Below are 19,522 nucleotides of genomic sequence, written 5' to 3'. Positions count from 1 at the left end.
AAACTATTGCAAGGACAAAAAATCAAACACCTCATGTTTGCACTCATAGGTGGGAATTGAACAATGAGAACACTAGGATACAGGAAGGGGAATGATTACTCACTTTCTAAAGCTTTAGTGAAATTGTTGGAAGGTAGTTCTGGAATTAAGATATTTATGGTAATCAGGTATTTGTATTTCTTTTTAAACATATGGTCTCAATCATATTTTTTTAATCTCTGATGTTTCTTGCCTTGATTATTTCTGATTACAATACTTTTTTCTACCAAATTGTTGAAAGGATTAAGAAAAGAAGCTTTCAACAGTGCCTGATATATAACATTCAAAAGAATGTAAATACCTTTTTATACTTGCCCATCTCATTCTTGACAGGAAAGAGAGTTGCTAGTTCTTAAAAACCACATGGCCAAGATATTGGGCTATATTTTAATTTCAATCAAAATTCAGTAATCTGTAGCTTGAATTATTTCACACAAGCACATACATTTGCACAAAAGACCTGAGGTCAAAATGGAAAGAGAATGGGTTTGTAGAGCATTTGTTCCTACAAGGAGCTCAAAATACAAGCAGGCTGAAAATAACCAGTCCTTGTAATCATCAAAAACGACCACATCAAATCAATATGCCATTTCAAGTCTCCTTTAAAAGAAAAATTGTTAAATGAAGTTCAGAAATTCCACATTTATGACAACATTGACAACAGCAATTGGTCACTAAATCTCAAACAGCAAATGATTAGGTAGCTGTTGATTTCGAAGAGACCTATTTTGGTCTCCACAATGTATTGAAAGCCACAGGGAAATCGCTCTCATATCAAGTTTGTTTTGCAGAAGGCCTTTATTTCTACCCTTTCTTGGGCTTTGGGGAGCAAATCTTATTTTAAAATCCAAGTCAGCAACTCAGCAAAAGACAAGATGTCAGCAGTTCCTGATACACCCGAAGAAGAGTGAAGCAAGTTGGGGAAACTCTCTCAGGGTTTCATTTTCCAGTTTGCCTTAGATAATTCTTAAAAGTTTGATGCTTACTTGAGATTTATCTGAGGGACCTCTAGAGACTCCAAGATCTCTCTGGAAACTGCTGTCTGCAGGATGTTTACTATTTTCTTCTTTCTCAACACAAATAACACCACAATATATATTTTTTCCTCTCAAGCAAGTTTGGTTGTGCTTTTCTTTACAGGTAGACCCTGGCTGAGTGAGAAAACATTTTAACAGAGTGAAACTGGAAACAGTGTGTGAATTTTAAATAATTTAATTAATGTGCTTTGCAAAACAAGCTATGAGTTAGAAGGACAGTGTTTCTAATTGCCTTCTGATTATTGTATTCTTATTATTCTTATTCTTGTTCTTATTTATTCTTATTTATACAATAAGAATACAATATTATATTGTATTCCGGAGCCTTTTACTGAGATAAAACAATAGCTAGACATGAAAAATGGAAGTAAGCAATATTCTGTATAGTGTTATGAAAATATTTTATTCTTGGATCTTTTTTCTTCTTTTTTTGAGAGGGAATCTCGGTCTGTTGCCTAGGCTGCAATGGGGTGATCTTGGCTCACCACAACCTCCGCCTCCAGGGTTCAAGTGATTCTCCTGCCTCAGCCTCCTAAGTAGCTGGGGCTACAGGTGTGCGTCATCACGCCCGGCTAATTGTAATATTTTTAGTAGAGATGGGTTTTCACCATGTTCTGCAGGCTGGTCTCGAACTCCTCACCTCAGGTGATCCACCGGCCTCGGTCTCCCAAAGTGCTGGGATTACAGGCATGAGCCACCACGCCTGGCCTTATTCTTGGACTTTTTAATATACTCCTGTTATTTGCTTTCAGATATGGGCACATTTTGAGTAGGGTCCTATGACCCAGTAAAAAGACAACTGGACACAAAATATCATTAGTTTTTATTCCTAGTTCGTAACTAACATTTTTCCTGAAATAAGAACCACCAAAATGTTTTGACCTCTCTTCGCCTCGTCACCTGCACAGGCTAGAATAAACTTAGCCCTAGAAATATAGATGATTTTGACTCTATATCCGTATGATATAAGAGTAACTATCTTAACATGTAGTCTGCATCTATGTAGCTTTTGTTGAATAATAAAACACAACAAAACTGGTGGCTTAAAACACATGTATTTTCTTCTTCTCACAAGCCTGTGGGTTGGGTGACTAATTCTCCTGGTCCTGGCCACTTGGCTGATTTCTCCTAATTTGTCTGTGGTCAGTTAGTAGGTGAGCTGATGAATGAACGATGTAAATTGGCCTCCCTCACACGTCTGGCGGTTGAGAGGCTGATAGCCAGGGAGACTTTGTTCTCCTCCTTGTAGCCTTTTATTTTCTAGCAGGTTAGTGTATACTTCTTTCATGGTATCCTCAGAATACAGGAAAAAAAGTACAAAATGAGCAAGTACTTTTCAAGTATCTGCAAGCCACCTGTTCAAGTAGAGGTGTGAATGAATTGGAGGGTGTTACTGCAGATATCAACTCAATAACCTTTTTGCTTCAGTTCATAGATAATAAAGTTAAAATCCAAAATTTCCACACAATTTGGAAGACCCAGTTTCATGATATCTCTATCTCTTTCCAAATTCCTCCTTTCTAAGTTAACTAGTCCCTATTCAACACTACAAAACCTCTCATTTCTTTTGTAACAGTTGTTTATATTTTATACGTTTGACTTCCTGACAAGATTCTGAGCTCTTTGAAGAAAAGGGACTCAACTTAGTATATAATAAGTAAACCACCAAGTAAATGAATGAACATGTAAAAGAATGGTAAACAACTTTTTCAAAAGTATTTATGTATGCTGAAGAGACATACATATGTTATTATTCCGTTTGTAGAGCCACTGAGTAGTTCAGAATAAACCTTATGCAAAGGAAGACCTGTCTCTTGCCTTCAGCTCCTGGGAGGTGATCTCTAGATCCTTGATACATCCTGCCTGGTAAAACTACCTTTGTTTTTGGGGGGAACTTGGGGCACATTAGATAGTCAGTTTATGACGGGATCTGTTGTACCTCTGGGAAGAGTTGTAGACTAAAGTTCCGCCATATGGAAAGCCACTCGTGTGTGTAATCAAGACCCAGTGGAAACTCCAGACACTGTCTTGGGTGAGTGAGCTTCACTGCTCAACAATACCCAAGAATACTGGCACACATCATTGCTGGGAGGAGTTAATGTTGTCCATGACTTCATGGGAAAGAACAACTGGAAGCTCCATGTTTGAAATTTTCCTGGACTCTGACCTAGGCAACTTTTTCTTTGGCTGATTTTAATCTGTATTGTTTCAGTGTGTCAAATCATACTGAGAGTATAACAGCTTTTGATACCTTCTGTGAGTCTTTTAAGCAAATTGTTCAATATGAGGGTGGTCTTGAGGACCCCAGAATTCTGTGGTTGGTGTCAGAAATGAGCATGTTTTCTGGACTGTTTCTTAACTTTGCAGCTATAAATGTTAAGTCAGTACTACCCTAAGTATAGGTAACAATTCCCAGACTTTTTTCCAAACTTCTATCCTATTATCTGACAATAAATGTTCATTGATAATAAGGGTTTATGTCTAAATTAGGCTTTAAAGATACAGAATTGAAAGACAGATAAAGTCCATGATCTCACAGGTACTACATTTTAGTGGGATTGACAAGAATTAAACAATTTCAGAGTTAGAAATGTTATAAATTTAATAAAACAGAGCAATATGATAAAGATCAGTTTCTAGGGCGTCTGGTAGGAGAGCAAATCTAGAAAGGGTCATTAGGAAATATAGGTCTGAAGATATGATATTTGTCTTGCAATTTAAAGACAGCTTGGAGCCAACCATGCCAATATGTAGGGCAGGAAATTTCAGGAGGAAAAATGTGGTTGGAAGAAGGCCAGTGTGGCTGTATCCTAGTGATAGGGGGCAGCGATCAGGGGACCAGATAAGAAATAGAAGGAAAAACCTAATCTTATAGGATAGTGTTCCTCAGAGTGTAGTTCCTGGGCTACAATCATCAGCATCACTTGGTAACTTACCATAAATGCAAATTCTCAAGCTGTCCTTGACTTACTGAGTCACAAATTCTGGCAGTGTTGCCCAGCAATCTGTTTTTAGAAGCCCTTCAGGTAATTCTGATGCATGGCTCAAATGTGAGGTCCGTGGTCACAGGTTCTGGAAGACCTGGTAAAAATATCATTTTATCTGAACTATAATAAAAACTGGTTGAACCATTAAATAATTTTAAGCAAAAAAAAAAAAAAATAAGTCCTGATTTATGTCTTTAAATGTTGGCTTTGCTGTATGTAATTGCAGAGATGAATAAAAGTGCAGAGATGAATAAAAGTGAAGAGATGAATGCTGGTGCTGCTGTCGTCATCCAGGTGAGGGATGATAACTGATAAATGCTCACAGAGAATAGTGGAGGGAGATGAGATACACTTGTAGGGTGAAAGAAAATTAATTTGTCTTTATGTGAGAAAATTAAAAGAGCTCCTGCAATCCTAAAGTGCATTGTGAATCTATTAAAATGTATTATAAAAGTGTACCTAATTTTTATTTGATAATGGAATTTTTTTTCTTTTATTCCATTACAAACTTATAAAAAAAATCTCTCAGTAGGTTAGTCTCCATGGAAAAGAAACACAACTTGGAAAATACTGCGTTACAGGTAGGAGAGAAAAGATTAAATGCTTTCTAATTAATTAAGTCATAACTATATAATTTACTTTTCAAATGCAGTTTTCTAGATTATTCAGCAACTAGAACCAAGCTAACCAAGTGGTTTTTTAAAAATAAAAATCCCATTTCAGTGAATACGTAAGTGGGTAAGTGTAATTTACTTTTCAAAGAATTCATAATTGCAGTTATTCGTTGCCCAAGTGGTCATTTTACAACATGTCAGAGCATTATAATCAGATTAGAAAACATATATTTACTTAGCCATTTTAATAATTTATTGAGCAAGTCCCTCAAAAAAAGTAGAAAAAGCATTTGGCCCAGGAACTATCCAAAGTATATATTTTTTTTTTTTTTTTTGAGACAGAGTCTTGCTCTGTCACTAGGCTGGAGTGCAGTGGCGTGATCTCAGCTCACTGCAAGCTCTGCCTCCTGGTTTATGTCATTCTCCTGCCTCAGCCTCCCGAGTAGCTGGGACTACAGGTGCCCACCACCATGCCTGGCTAACTTTTTGTACTTTTAGTAGAGACGGGGTTTCACCGTGTTAGCCAGGATGGTCTCGATCTCCTGACCTCGTGATCCACCCGTTTCGGCCTCCCAAAGTGCTGGGATTACAGGTGTGAGCCTATGTGCTGGCCCAAATTTTTTTTTTTTTTTTTTTTTTTTTAGCTTAGCTAAATATGGTTTTGAAATCATTTATCCTGTGAATGTTTAACACTACATTTCTCAGCATGGTACAGGGTAACTTAATGTTTTACTTTTAGGATAACTGTAACTAATACTCAGAATTTTTCTTTTTATGCTAAAGTTTCCAACAAAATGCATTCAATCTCTCCATCTCTTCATTCTGAACACAAAACATTTATAATTTATGATTTTGCTTTTTTATTTAATGCATATTACCTTATCTCCCAAAATGATTCAGAGGAGACTACTAAAATAAAATTTAGACCAAGGCCCTAGTTTTAACTAAACAGATCATTACCTGTGCTAGGCCTCACAGCCCACATTTACAAGATGGAGTCATGGGTTAAATGCTTTCCTAGGTCTCTTCCAATTCTAATGTGTTGATATTTTAGAAACATGTATATTCCCCCAAAGTCCAGTGATCCCTTCCAAATGGGACCAGGAAAAATTTAACCCAGCAAAGAAACTGCTTTGCAAATACTCCATAGACTATTTTAATCTTCTCTATTTCCATTTACTTGTTCCAAGGTTAGATAATAAAATGTTCTCTTAAAAGTTACATGTGTCTGCGCAATCAAAATGCTCTCATATCATCCTGAAACTGCCAGCGTGTCCTACTTTGACAATCTGAGCCTATATAAGTCCCAGTTTCCCTTTGTCCAATCAACTGACAACAGGTTTATGAGACACTCAACAAGTCTGAAGTGCACTAGGCATTTTAGAGATTAACATGTTCTTTATATTCTCCAGAATTGCTGACGATACTTGTGTCTTTTAAAAGGAGCAATATTCACATAATCTCATACCTCTTGAAAGAAGCTGACCAACTTTCAATAGAGCACCAATAACTATTTACCTTAGAGGATCTGTTCTTCATTATTTTTTGAGATAATATGTTGTAGCTATTCCAGAATTCAGGAGGACTTTCAGATTTATCTTCTATGAATGAGGTAAAGTATAGACTTTCAGATTTATCTTCTATGAATCAGGTAAAGTATGCACTTGACCATATTTTTGGAGAAATTAGATTACATAGAATTTATAAGTGTGGGACACAATGCATTGAATGCTGTGAAGGCTTAGTTATCTAATTTAGATGAGTATATAAACTAATCAATCCATCAACCAATCACCAGGACATAAGTGCTGAATTATTTTAATTTCAATGGGTTGGAATATGACAGAATGTTTGACTTTTAGGTCATTTATATTAGGAAACAAGCCTTAGAGACTCAGCGTCCATAAAGCAGGGATATTTGAGACCTTCCTGTGGAGTGTAGAACCGATCAGGTTCTGGCCAGCAGTGAGGGACTTAGTTTGTATAAGAAGATTCCTAGGTCATATCTACACCTGCCTACAATATTTCATATGAACTATGAAATCTTCTCTCTGCATAAGGAGATTTGACTCCTTATCCTACCTCTCCCCTAGGGGGAAGAAAGTCTGTAGAAAGGACAGAGCACTCTGCTTGCAAGGTTATCTAAGAATAACAACAAAATGTGTGAATGGCTATTATAATCATTTTCAGATATTGAAATAATAGCCTCAGATTTTAAGTAATAAATTTACATACTTAGTGACAAATCTATAATTTATCCCTTTATATTTATTTTTCCCATTTCATACCTTTTCCCTATTATATACTACTTTTCTATTTAAATGTACTGAATTTCAGTTTCGTCATGTAAAAAATGGGCTAATAACACCTGTCGTACAGTATCATTATTAAGATTAAATTCAATAGCAAACAGGAAATGCGTTGAGAATACTGAAGTGCTACACAAATGTGAAGTGTTACTCTCCATGGTTGCTGATGTATCCTCAAATCATGAGTGTTCATTGTTGTCTATCACAGAGAAGCCTCACTTTTGAAAACGGTGATTTCTAATATACAACTTATATTTTCTATCATGCCCCAGTATATCTGTTCTGGAGATAGGAAAATAATTTACCAGTCATTTTTCTACTGAAAGTAGCCTTTGACAATATTTGAGAATGTCATAGTTTTTAGTCTCAAAACTCCATAAGGCACATTGAAGTTAAGGCACCATCGTTTCCTGTGCCTCATTGTTATCATTCATCATTGTGAATAATTAAATACATACATCCATCTCTTAAATGAAAGCTTGGAAACTTTATTAGAAGGGTGTATGAAAGATCTGGCCTTTATAAATGACAAGGGAAACCTATGTTTTCTGTTTATTTTGTTTCCACTTTGAGATAGGTGGATATAAAAATGGCCTTTAAAAAGTATGCATGGAATATAAGACTTCCTTAATCCAGTTATGTTTCTGGGAATGTTTTTAAGAGGTGAGGATATTCAGCTGCCATTTTGTGACCCGGAAATATCCTGAAGCTCCACCTGTTGTGGAATAAATACCTACTGATCACCAAAGATGTGATGATGGCTGACATTTTGAGTTTCTAATCCTGTAAAACTGCCTAAAGTTTCTGGTGAATGCCTTAGCAGAGCAATACTCCATATACCTCAAAATTAGCTGGGATGTTTCCCCTTTTAAATGACACTACTGCATGTAATTTAGAAGTGTGAGACTCATAAGGTTCATGTTATCAAGCAAGTTCACTATAGATAAAACATTTCTCCACTCAGGATTTTCAGAATGCTTGAGGCATCATTATTTTGTATGGAGGCATTTAAAAATATCTGTGTACTACTTCAATATTGAAGTATTTCCTGATTTTTACACTTTTATACTGACAACGATTTCATCTTTTCTCCATTCAGCAGAAATTTTTTTTCTTTTTGTGAGTTTTCTTTTGAAAATGCCAAGCTATTATTAAGGTACAGTAAACAGAGCTCTTCTGTGAAGAATGCCTGTTTCAAGCAGATCCTTAGGCCTTCAGATAGGACAATGGAAGAAAATCCATTAATTATCATTTTCCAGACTGAATAGGATGAACTTTGACAAAGCATACTTGCGGAAAAGCTATCAGCATCAAGCGCTCCTCTTCCTGTTTAGGGTGTTTGACCCCAGGGAACCACATAGACACTGAAGGTATTTTTTTTTTCTCCTTTGTTTATATTTAGACAGTAATTTAAAAATAGATTAGAGACAGATTTAATACTCCAGAGTGATTTGCTTTCCTAGCAGGACTGTTGAAAGCACTCCAGATACAATTGTATAATAATTGTACCTCTAGCATGGGATACCAGAAATAATAGCACTGTTACAACAATGATATCGTTTTAGTTCAGATTGACACTTGCACAAAAAGTATAAGGTTAAACTGGAACTTTAAAATGGGTATGTCGATTGTAGTGTTGTTGAAACCAACGTAGAAAATATTGAACATCTGTATAGTAAGAACATATCTTAACAGTGCAGAAAAATGTAATTGGCAAATGGAGCTGAATACTCATAAATACTTGTCTGATGATGCAGTTATAAGTAAAACAAACTACTATTTTAGGGAAATGTTCAAATAATAAAAACAAAACGTGCATTTGATTACTTAACTGAGACAAGTGTTTCCATTCATCTTCACAAAATTTTTGTGTACTTAGAACTAATGTATTAAAAGAAAATTCATTAATATTTAAGTTTCCTTAATTCAAAATCTATTCTTACCTTGGTATAAAAACTTTGAGACAAAGAAATGTAATTGGTCTGTTCTTTTGGCCATAATTTAGACTCTAAAACTGATTGTAGTGAGTGTCTATTTGACCTCTGTCATATTTATACACACTCACACACACATGTTCATTTTGGATTTACTCTTATTTGCATTACTATCATTGTACCTGTCTTGTTCACAAGTGGGTATGGGACCAAAAGAGACCAGAAATTATCTCCCAATTTTTCCACATTTAAACTAGGGCTAAAAATCTTATCATTCTCTGGTGGTAAAGGCTTAAGCATGAGCATCGTAAAACTGTTCTTCATTATTTTTATTTCCATTTAGAAGGAAGAATTCTGAGATATTTAAGAAGGCCCGAAGAGAAAAGCAGAAATGAGAGACAGAGAAATAAGGTGTCTCTTAGCACTCAAGCCAGAGGCCCAGCTTGTCACCTGACTGCAGTGGTTATAAAAAAACACCACAGTAGCTTTCCAATAATTTCCTGTATTGGTTTAACACAACTTAAATTGGCTTTCTACTTGTTACAATTCAAAGAGGTCTGGCTAATCCAGCAAGAAAAGATGCATATTTCGGAATGGAGGCAACTGTGATTTTGGTTCCTGAAAGATACCAATTTAAATACCAGATTAATAACTTGAATAGTCTTGAGTAAATTATTTGATTCCTCTACATTTCATATTTATTTTTCATTAAAGAAAAAAATTAGAAATAACAGTGCCTAGTTTACTTTTTTAAAGATTACCATATCAAAATGGTTGGAAATGTGAAACATTGGTTTCCTTTCTCATTCTTATCCAAGTATATCTAAAAAAAACTATAACAGAACAGAACACAACACATCGGTGGTAGAGGAAAAATGGAAGCAATAATTCAGCATCTTTTTATTGATTTCAATGATAGAACATTTTTCTTATAAGTTTACAAGCACTATTAATATGCTCCCAATGATAACAATATTGTTTGCTCAAAATTAAATGTCACTCATTGTGAGTTCCAATAAAAGATTGAAAATATCAGGTTTAGATAAAATTAAATGTCACTGGGTGCAAGTTCCAATAAAAGATTGAAGAGATCATGTTCAGATAAACAGAAGTCTTTAGAATGATTTTCTAAACGAACCACCAATAAGCAATGCAAGAAAATATCTCCCTCTAAAAAAAGGAATATCTGTCATATTTTGGAATCAGAAAATTTCAAAGTTGTAGCGAATGAATGTCATGAGTCCCAACTTTCAGGTTGGTGAAGTGATCTCTCATATTAGTTTTTTTTTGTTGTTTTTTGGGTTTTTTTCCTAATGACTTAGAGTGACCTGGTGTATTTCATGTAATGCCCCCCTTACCTTTCTGCCCTTTATCCTCATAAAAGAAATAAAAAAAATGGACCACTACCTGCCACACAGGAGATGGTAAGATTAATGAGCTGGCATGGCAATCCTTTGCCAGACAGGGCTGTGTGAAAGATGAGAGAGAAAGCACCAACGAGCACCTGGCTTGGAAACAGGAAAAGGCAAGAGAATGTATCACAGTGGAGTGTTAGAAATGGACAAAAAGACTTTGAAAAGCCTTTGTTTGATGACAGAAAAAAACTTTTTTTTTTTTTTTGAGGTAGCAGGACACTTATTTGTGGGCATCATGGAGAAAAGGCAGGGACCTTAACAGTGGTTATTGTAAACTATTATATAATGTCAATTACAGGTTACAGGTAATATCAACTTACCTCAGCACTTCACTTTACAGTGTGAAAAATTCTTTCTCATACATGAGCTCAGTTCAGACTCTAGCAGTTCTAGTAGTAAGTAGGTCAGGAATTAAAGCCTCATTATTTTATAGGGCTTATATACTTCGTCCAAAGTCATAGACAGTGACTACTGGAGCAGGTCTCAAAGCCAAGCCTACCAGATCCAGCCCAATTTTATCACAACCCCACTCTGCCTCCACCTGAGCGTGTGTGGCAACCTCTTTATGAGAGAACCCCTATGGTGAAGTATGTATAGCATTCTTTCTTCACCATGCCAGTCTATTTTTCTCGTAATTTGCTTTCTTTCCTATTTCTGTTTAATTCATATTTCTCCCCGTGGTTATTCACACTTTTTACATTTTTCTCTATTTTGAAGGTGTATTTTTATGTACTTATTTTGATTTATTTATTTATTTTGAGACAGAGTCTTGCTCTGTTTCCCAGACTGTAGAGCAGTGGTGTAATCTTGGCTCACTGCAACCTTCACCTCCTGGGTCTAAGTGATTCTTGTGCCTCAGCCTCCTCAGTAGCTGGGATTACAGTTGTAATTTTAGGGTAATTTTTGCATGTTTTTGTGTAGAGTCAGGGTTTCACCATGTTGGCCAGTCTGGTCTCAAACTCCTGGCCTCAAGTGACCCACCCACTCAGTCTCCCAAATTGCTTGGATACAGGTGTGAGCCATCATGTCCGGTCTGAAGGTTTATTTTTAAAGTATTTTAAAAAACACAGCACCAGTGGTTTTGGCAACAATCCTGTAATGGGAAAACACAATCTTCAGCCCCATTTACCTTTGAGAGAGCTGATATGCAGAGGTGTTCCAGGTTCATGTTGGGGACAACTTGCAGTATTAGGACCAGTTTCCCAGACACATGAGGGCAACCAGAGCCTTAGTGTCTTTCACTGTTTCAGAGCCTTGATTTAAGGAAACGATGTTCACAGCCAGGTAGCAGGCTAAGAATCTATTCAAATTCATCTATCCACCCATTTATCAATCCACATTTCTATCCAAAAAAGGGTGTTGTTTTTGACGATGAAATTACAGAAGTAAAAAAATCCAGCAATCTCGGCTGATAAAGAACCCACATTTTACAAGAGAGATGCTTTAGTGGATACTATGGAATAAATATGACGAATGAACCCCCTTTTTTTTGGCACAGTATGTCCCTTGTGGGTGAGATGCACAGATACAAGCATAAACAAGGAGAACAGTAAAGTTGAGAAATCAACAAGGAGAACCGTAAAGTTGAGAAACAGTAAAGTTGAGGCCTTGGTATCAAAGGACTTATGCTCTGTCATTATCTAGCTCTATAACCTTGGGCAAGTCATCCCACCTGAACTGTTAGGCAGAGAAAATAACATTGGGTGGTGGTGTAGAGCAGGGAGTGGTATTTTGGGCAATTACCAAATTAAATACTATGAGAGTTTAGTTCTTCCATTGTTTTCAAAACTCTACCGCCTTGCTCATTATTTTTTTTTATTTTTATTTTTGGTAATCTGCATTTTCTTATAGCTTCTCTTGAAACTTATGATTCTGGAAAACTAGTTTCTTACAGTTTTTAAAATGGTATATTTCTGATATACATTATACAGCTAGCTGCACTTTGCTTATTTTCTCTTTTCTTCAAGGTCTCAATGATGATTGTTTTATGAAAGTGAAAGGCAGCTAAATATTTTGCAGAAGGCTTGAAGGTAACTTCCATTTGCTTTGTTGAAATGATTTGGATGTCTGAATTTAATACAGTCTTCATTGACATTCCCTAGAAGCAGAGCTTGATAGAGGAATTCAGATTTATATCATTGTTTCAGGGTGTCTTCTACTGGGAAAACCTGTAGGGTAAGAGGAAGTGAAGACCTAATGATGGTAAAGGGGAAGGGGCTGAGTGAGGATAGTGTGTCAGGCAAAGTCTATTCCAGTGGGTCTCCAAGTGTGGCTCCCAGACCAGCATCATTAACATCAACCAGGAACTTGATAAAAAAGCAAATTTTCAGATTGAAGCTGGATCTCATCCACAGAGGCCTCAAAAGCATAAATTATCCTGAAGGATTGTCCTTTCTTGAAAGAAGAGGTCTGGCCAGATGTCTAACATGTTGAATATTAGACAGTCACTACTTGTAACCTGCTGGTAGTTATTGCTACTGGAGGCAGTTCGTCAGAGAAGGGTAGCAGGTGTGAGCTATGAGCAGATAAACTTCTGAGCAATTGGGAGATGGTACACAGTCTGAGAAAGAGAACCTAGGGACAGGACCAAGGCATGTTAGGTTTGGAACTGCACAGCCTTGACCCCACCCAATTTTTTGTATAGCTGGTTTTAGTTTATGAGTTTTTCCAAGGTTGTTATAAAACAATATCGACTTTAAAATGGCACTTATTCACCAGCCCCTTAGTCATGCTCAATAAATAAATCAAGATGTAATTTAAAAGCCATAAAATTACCCATTTTGAAATGTAAAGTTTGTCACTTTTAGCATATTCACAGGGTTGTACAACCACTACCTAAACCTAGGACATTTTTATTACCCCCTAAATAAGCCCAATGCACTTTGATAGCGCCTCCACATTTTGCCCTCAAGAGTCCTGAGAACTACTAATCTATTTTATGTCTGTATGGATTTCTTTTTTCCAGACTCTTTTTTTTTTTTTTTTTTGAGATGGAGTCTTGCTCTGTTGCCCAGGCTGGAGTGTAGTGACACGATCTCAGCTCACTGCAAGCTCTGCCTCCTGGGTTCACACCATTCTCCTGCCTCAGCCTCCCCAGTGAGCTGGGACTACAGGTGCCTGTCCCCATGCTCAGCTAATTTTTTGTATTTTTAGTAGATACCCGGTTTCACCATGTTAGCCAAGATGGTCTCGATCTCCTGACCTCGTGATCCACCACCGTTGGCCTCCCAAATTGCTGGGATGACAGACATGAGCTGCTGCGCCCGGCCCAGAATTTTTTTAAGACTGGAATCAAAATAAGTAGTCTTTCGTGACTGGCTTCCTTCACTTAGCACAATGTTTTCAAGGTCTACCCATTTTTTAATATGATCATTGCATTGAATCCTTTTTATAAATGAGTAATATTCTGTTATGTATGCATATGTATGCATAAACTACTGCATAAACAAATGTCTATCTGTTGATAGACATTTGGGTTCTTTTTACTTTTGCAATATTATTAACAACTCTGGTATGAACATTTCGTGTGTGTTTGAATCTATTTTTTGAAATATTGAATCTAAACTAGCAGACAAACTGCTAAGTCATATGAAAACTCTACATTCAACCTTTTGAGGAACTGACCACCAAGTTATTTCCTAAGGAGTCTCCATCATTTTACATTTTCATCAGCAATATTTGACACTTCCAGTTTCTCCAGAACCTAACCAAAATTTGTTTCTGTCCAATCTTTTAAAAATTCAATTATTTTTATTTTCATATTATGGGTATATACATTCATAGATTTATATATTTATGGGGTACATGAAACATTTTGATGCAGGCATGCAATGTGTAATAATTACATAAGGAAAAATGGAGTACCCATCACTTCAAGCATTTATCTTGTCTTTATGTAACAAACATTCCAATTACACTCTTTCAGTAATTTTAAAATGTACAATAAATGATTATTGACTGTAATCATTCTTTGTGCTACCAAATACTAGATCTTATTCATTCTATCTAGCTATGTTTTTATGTGCATTAATCATCCCAATTCTTCCCCTTCCCCCAACTCCCAACACCCAAATACTACCTTTCCCAGCCTCTGGTAAATGTCATTCTACTCTCTATCTCCATGAGTTCCATAATTTACTTTATTTTGTTTTTTATTTTTCAAAATGGGGTCTTGCTGTATTGCCTAGGCTGGTCTTGAACTCCTGGCCTTAAATTATCTTCCAGCCTGTGCCTCCCTAAGTGCTGGTATTACAGGCATGAGCCACCTCACTGAGCACTTTTTTTTTTTTTTTTTTTTATTTTGAGACAGGGTCTCACTCTGTCACCCAGGCTGGAGCACAGTGGTGCAGTCTCACCTCACGCAATCTCTGCCTCCCTAACTCAAAGGATCCTCCCACCTTACTCCCCGAAGTAGCTGGGACCACAGGCGCGAGTCAGCACACCTGGGTAATTTTTGTATTTTTTGTAGAGGCGAGGTTGGTTTTGCAATGTTGCCCAGGCTGTTCTCTAACTCCTGAATTCCTGAGCTCAAGCAGTCCTACCGCCTCGTCCTCCCAAAGTGCTGGGATTGCAGGTGTGAACCACCATGCCCAGCCTTCCATTATTTTAATTTTTAGCTCTCACAGATGAATAAGAACATGCAAAGATTGTCTTTCTGTGTCTGGCTTATTTCACTTAACAATGCCTTCAAGTTTCATCCTTCTTGTTGCAAATGACAGTATCTCTTTCTTTTTTTTATGGCTAAATATCATTCCCTTGTGTATATGTACCACATTTCCTTTATCCGTTAGTCTCTTGAAGGACACCTAGATTGCTTTCAAGTGTTGGCTATTGTGAATAGTGCTTCAGCAGACATAGGAGTGCTGAAATCTCTTCAATGTACTTATTTCCTTTCAGGTATACCTAGCAGTGAGATTTCTGGATTATATGGTCGTTCTATTTTTTAGTTTTTTGAGGAAACTCCATACTGTTCTTCATAGTGGTTGCACTAAATTACATTCCTATCAACAATTGTACAAGAGTTCCTATTTCTTCATATCTTTACCAGCATTCATCATTGTGTGTCTTTTGAATAAAAGCCATTTTTACTGGGAATAAATGATATCTCATTAGGGTTTTGATTTGCATTTCTCTGAGGATCAGTGATGTTGAGCACCTTTTCATATATCTGTTTCCAATTTGTATGTCATATTTTGAAAAATATCTATTCAGATCTTTTGATCATTTTAAAAATCAGATTAGTAGATTTTTTTCCTATTGAGTTGTTAGATCTCCTTATACATTCTGGTTATTAATTCCTTGTCAGATGGAAAGTTTGCAAATATTTTATCCCATTTTGTGGGTTGTCTCTTCACTTTGTTGTTTCCTTTTCCATGCAGAGGCTTTTTAACTTGATAGAATTCCATTTGTCCATTTTTGCCTTGGTTTCCTGTGCTTCTAGGGTATTACTACTGAATAAATCTTTGCCCAGACCAACGTCCTCGAGAGTTTCCCCAGTGTTTTCCTGTAGTAGTTTCTTAGTTTCAGGTCCTAAATTTAGGTGTTTAAGACATTTTTACTTGATTTTTTTATATGGTGAGAGATAGGTGTCCAGTTTTATTCTTTGGTGTAAGGGTATCCAGTTTTCCAATCACCACTTACTGAACAGACTGTCTTTTTTCCTCAATATGTGTTCTTGGCACCTTTGTCAAAAATGAATACACTTCATATGTGTGGATATTTTTTTCTGGTTTGTCTATTCTGTTCCCTTGGTCTATGCATCTGTTTTTATGCCAATACCATGCTGTTTTGGTTACTATATCTCTGTTGTATAATCTGAAGTCAGGTAGTGTGATTCCTTCAGTTGAATTCTTTTTGCTTTAGCATAGTTCTGTCTATTCTGGGTCTCTTGTGCTTCCATACACATTTCAGGATTTTTTTTTCTCTATTTCTGTGAAGAATGTCATTGGTATTTTGATAGGGACTGCATTGAATCTATGGATTGGTTTGGGTAGGATGGGCATTGTAACAATATTGATTCTTCCAGTTCATGAACATGGAATATCTTTTCATTGTTTTGTGTCCTGTTCATTTTCTTTCGTCACTGTTTTGTGACAGCATTGTCATTATTGTAGAGATTTTTCACTTACTTGGTTAATTCCTAGTCACTTAATTTTATTTGTGGCTATTGTAAATAGAATTAAGTTTGTTTGTTTGTTTGTTGAGATGGAGTCTTGCTCTGTTGCCCAGGCTGGAGTGCAGTGGCGAGATCTTGGCTCACTGCAGCCTTCACCTCTTGAGTTCCATCTATTCTCCTGTCTCAGCCTCCCAAGTAGCTAGGATTATAGACATGCATCAGCACGCCCAGCTAATTTTTGTATTTTTAGTAAACATGGGGTTTCCTTCTTGGCCAGGCTGGTCTTGAACTCCTGACCTCAGGTGATCTGCTCGCCTCAGCCTCCCGAAGTGCTGGGATTACAGGCATGAGCCACTGTGCCCGGCCAGGATTAATTTTTTACTTGTTTTTCAGATTGTTCACTGTTGGTATATGGAAATGCGACTGATTTTTATATGTTTATTTTATATCTTGCAACTTTACTAAATTTGTTGATCAGTTCTAATTGTTTGTGAAGTCTTTAGCTTTTTCCTAATATAAGATAATATTATCTGCAAACAAGGATAATCTGAGTTCGTTTTCTATTTGCATGCCCTTTATTTCTTTCTCTTTTTTGATTGCTCTAGCTAGGACTTCTAGTACCATGTTGGATAGTAGTGTTCAAAGTGAGCATCATTGTCATGTTCTCAATCTTAGAGGAAGTTTTTCCACATTTAATATGATACGAGTTGTAGGTCTGTGGCATATGGCTTTTATTATGTTGTGATCTATTCCATCTATAGCCAGTTTTTTGAGTGTTTTGTAATGAAGGATGTTGAATTGTATCAAATGCTTTTTTCAGCATCAATTGAAATGATCATATGGTTTTTATCCATCATTCTGTTAATATGATGTCTCACATTGATTTAGAATGTTGAACTATTCTTATATACCTGGGATAAATCCCACTTGGTCATGATGAATGATCTTTTTAGTGGATTGCTGAATTAGGTATGCTAGTATTTTGTTGAGGATTTTTGCAACAATATTCATCAGAGATATTGGCCTACAGTTATCTTTTTTTGATGTGTCTTTGGTTTTGGTATCAAGGTAATACTGGCCTCTAGTGTTTCTTCCTCCCGTATTTTTCAGAATAGTTTCAGATGGCTTGGTATTAGTTTTTTAAAAATATATTTGGTAGAGTTCAGCAGTGATGCCATCGTGTCCCAGGCTTTTCTTTACTGGGAGAGTATTATGGCTTTGATCTTGCTATATGTTATTGGTCTGTTCAGGTTTTGCATATTTTCGTGGTTTGATCTTGGTAGGTTGTATGTGTCTAGGAATTTATCCACTTCCTCTATATTTTTTAATTTACTGGCATATAGTTGCTCTGAGTAGCCACTAATCATCTTTGGAATTTCTTTTATATCAGTTATAATGTTGCCCTTTCCGACTCTGATTTGATTTGGGTCTTTTCTTTTTCCTTTTTAGTCTGGCTCAAGGTTTTTCAATTTTGTTTATCCTTTCAAAAAACAAAGTGTTTGTTTTGGTGATTTTTTTGTTTTGTTTTCTTTATTTCAAATTCATGTATTTCTTCTCTGAGTTTTCTTTATTCTTTTTTTCTAGTAATTTTGGGTTCGATTTGCTTTTTCTTTTCTAGCTCCTTAAGATGCATTGCTAGGTTGTTTATTTCAAGTTTCTCTTCTTTTTGATGTAGGCATTTGTAACTATAAACTTCCCTCTTAGTAATGCTTTTGCTGTATTCCATAGGTTTTGGTATATTCTTTTTCCATCATAATTTGTTTCAATACTTTTTTTTATTTCCTTCTTAATTTCTTCACTGATTCACTGGTCATTCAAGAGCATATTGTTTAATTTTCTTATGTTTGTATAGTTTCCAAAATAGTTTTATTCCACTATAGTGAGAGATAATGCTTAATATTAATTCATTTATTATTTCATTTTTTGAATGTTTTCAGACTTGTTTTGTGACCTAACATATGCTCCATCCTTGAGAATGATCCATGAGCAGAGGAGAAGGTGTAGTCCACAGCTGTTAGATAAAACGTTCTGTAAATATCTATTAGGTTTATTTGATTTCTAGTGCAGAATAAGTTTGATATTTCTTTGTTGATTTTCTGTTTGGATTATCTGTCCAATGCAGAAAGTTGGGTATTGAAGTCTCCAGCTATGCTTTTACTGAGGTCTATCTCTCTCTTCAGCTCTAATAGTATTTACTTTATATACCTGGGTGCTCCAGTGTTGAGTGCATATATATTTAGAAATGTTACATCCTCTTGCTGAATTAGTGTCTTTGTCATGGTATAATGGTATCTCTTTATAATTTTTGTCTTGAAATCTATTTTCTCGGATAAAAGTATAGCTATTCCTGCTCCTTTTTTGGTTTCTATTTGCATACAGTATACTTTCCATCTCTTTATTTTCCATCTTCATATGTCTTTTTAGATGAAATGTGTTTCCTTTAGGCAATAGATAATTTGGTCTTTTTTTAAAAAACAAAAATCGCATTCAGTTGCTCTACATCTTTTGATTGGAGAGTTCAGTCCATTTACATTCAATATAAATTATTGATAAGAAAGGACAGTCTGCTTTCATTTTCTTATTTGTTTTTTGGTTGTTTTGTAGTATTTTCTTTCTTCCTTCCTTCCTCCCTGTCTTCTTTTTCATGAAGATGATTTTCTGTGCTGATGTGTTTTAATTTCTTGCTTTATATTTGTTATTTATCTGTTGAATTTTTTTAATGTAAAGTAACAAGGCTTGCAAATAACATCTTATAACCCGTTCATTTAAACTGATGACAACTTAGCAATTGCAAACCTGAACAAACTAACAAACAAGCAAAGAGAAACTAATAAAAACCATACACTTTAACTTCATACTCCCCTGGTTTTTAACGTTTTTGTTATTTCTATGTATATCTATTAAAATTTCTGCCTTGAAAATTTGTTGTAGTTATTACTTTTGATAGATCCATCTTTTAGTATTTCCAGTCAATAAATGAGTAGTTTACACAGCACAATTACAGTGCTATAATATTCTGTTTGTGTGTGTGTACTTACTATTACAATGAGTGTTGTACTTACAGATGATTTC

This window comes from Mandrillus leucophaeus, unplaced genomic scaffold, assembly GCF_000951045.1.
Source record: "Mandrillus leucophaeus isolate KB7577 unplaced genomic scaffold, Mleu.le_1.0 Scaffold717, whole genome shotgun sequence".
Lineage (NCBI taxonomy): Eukaryota > Metazoa > Chordata > Mammalia > Primates > Cercopithecidae > Mandrillus > Mandrillus leucophaeus.
Note: the sequence above shows the minus strand (reverse complement) of the source record.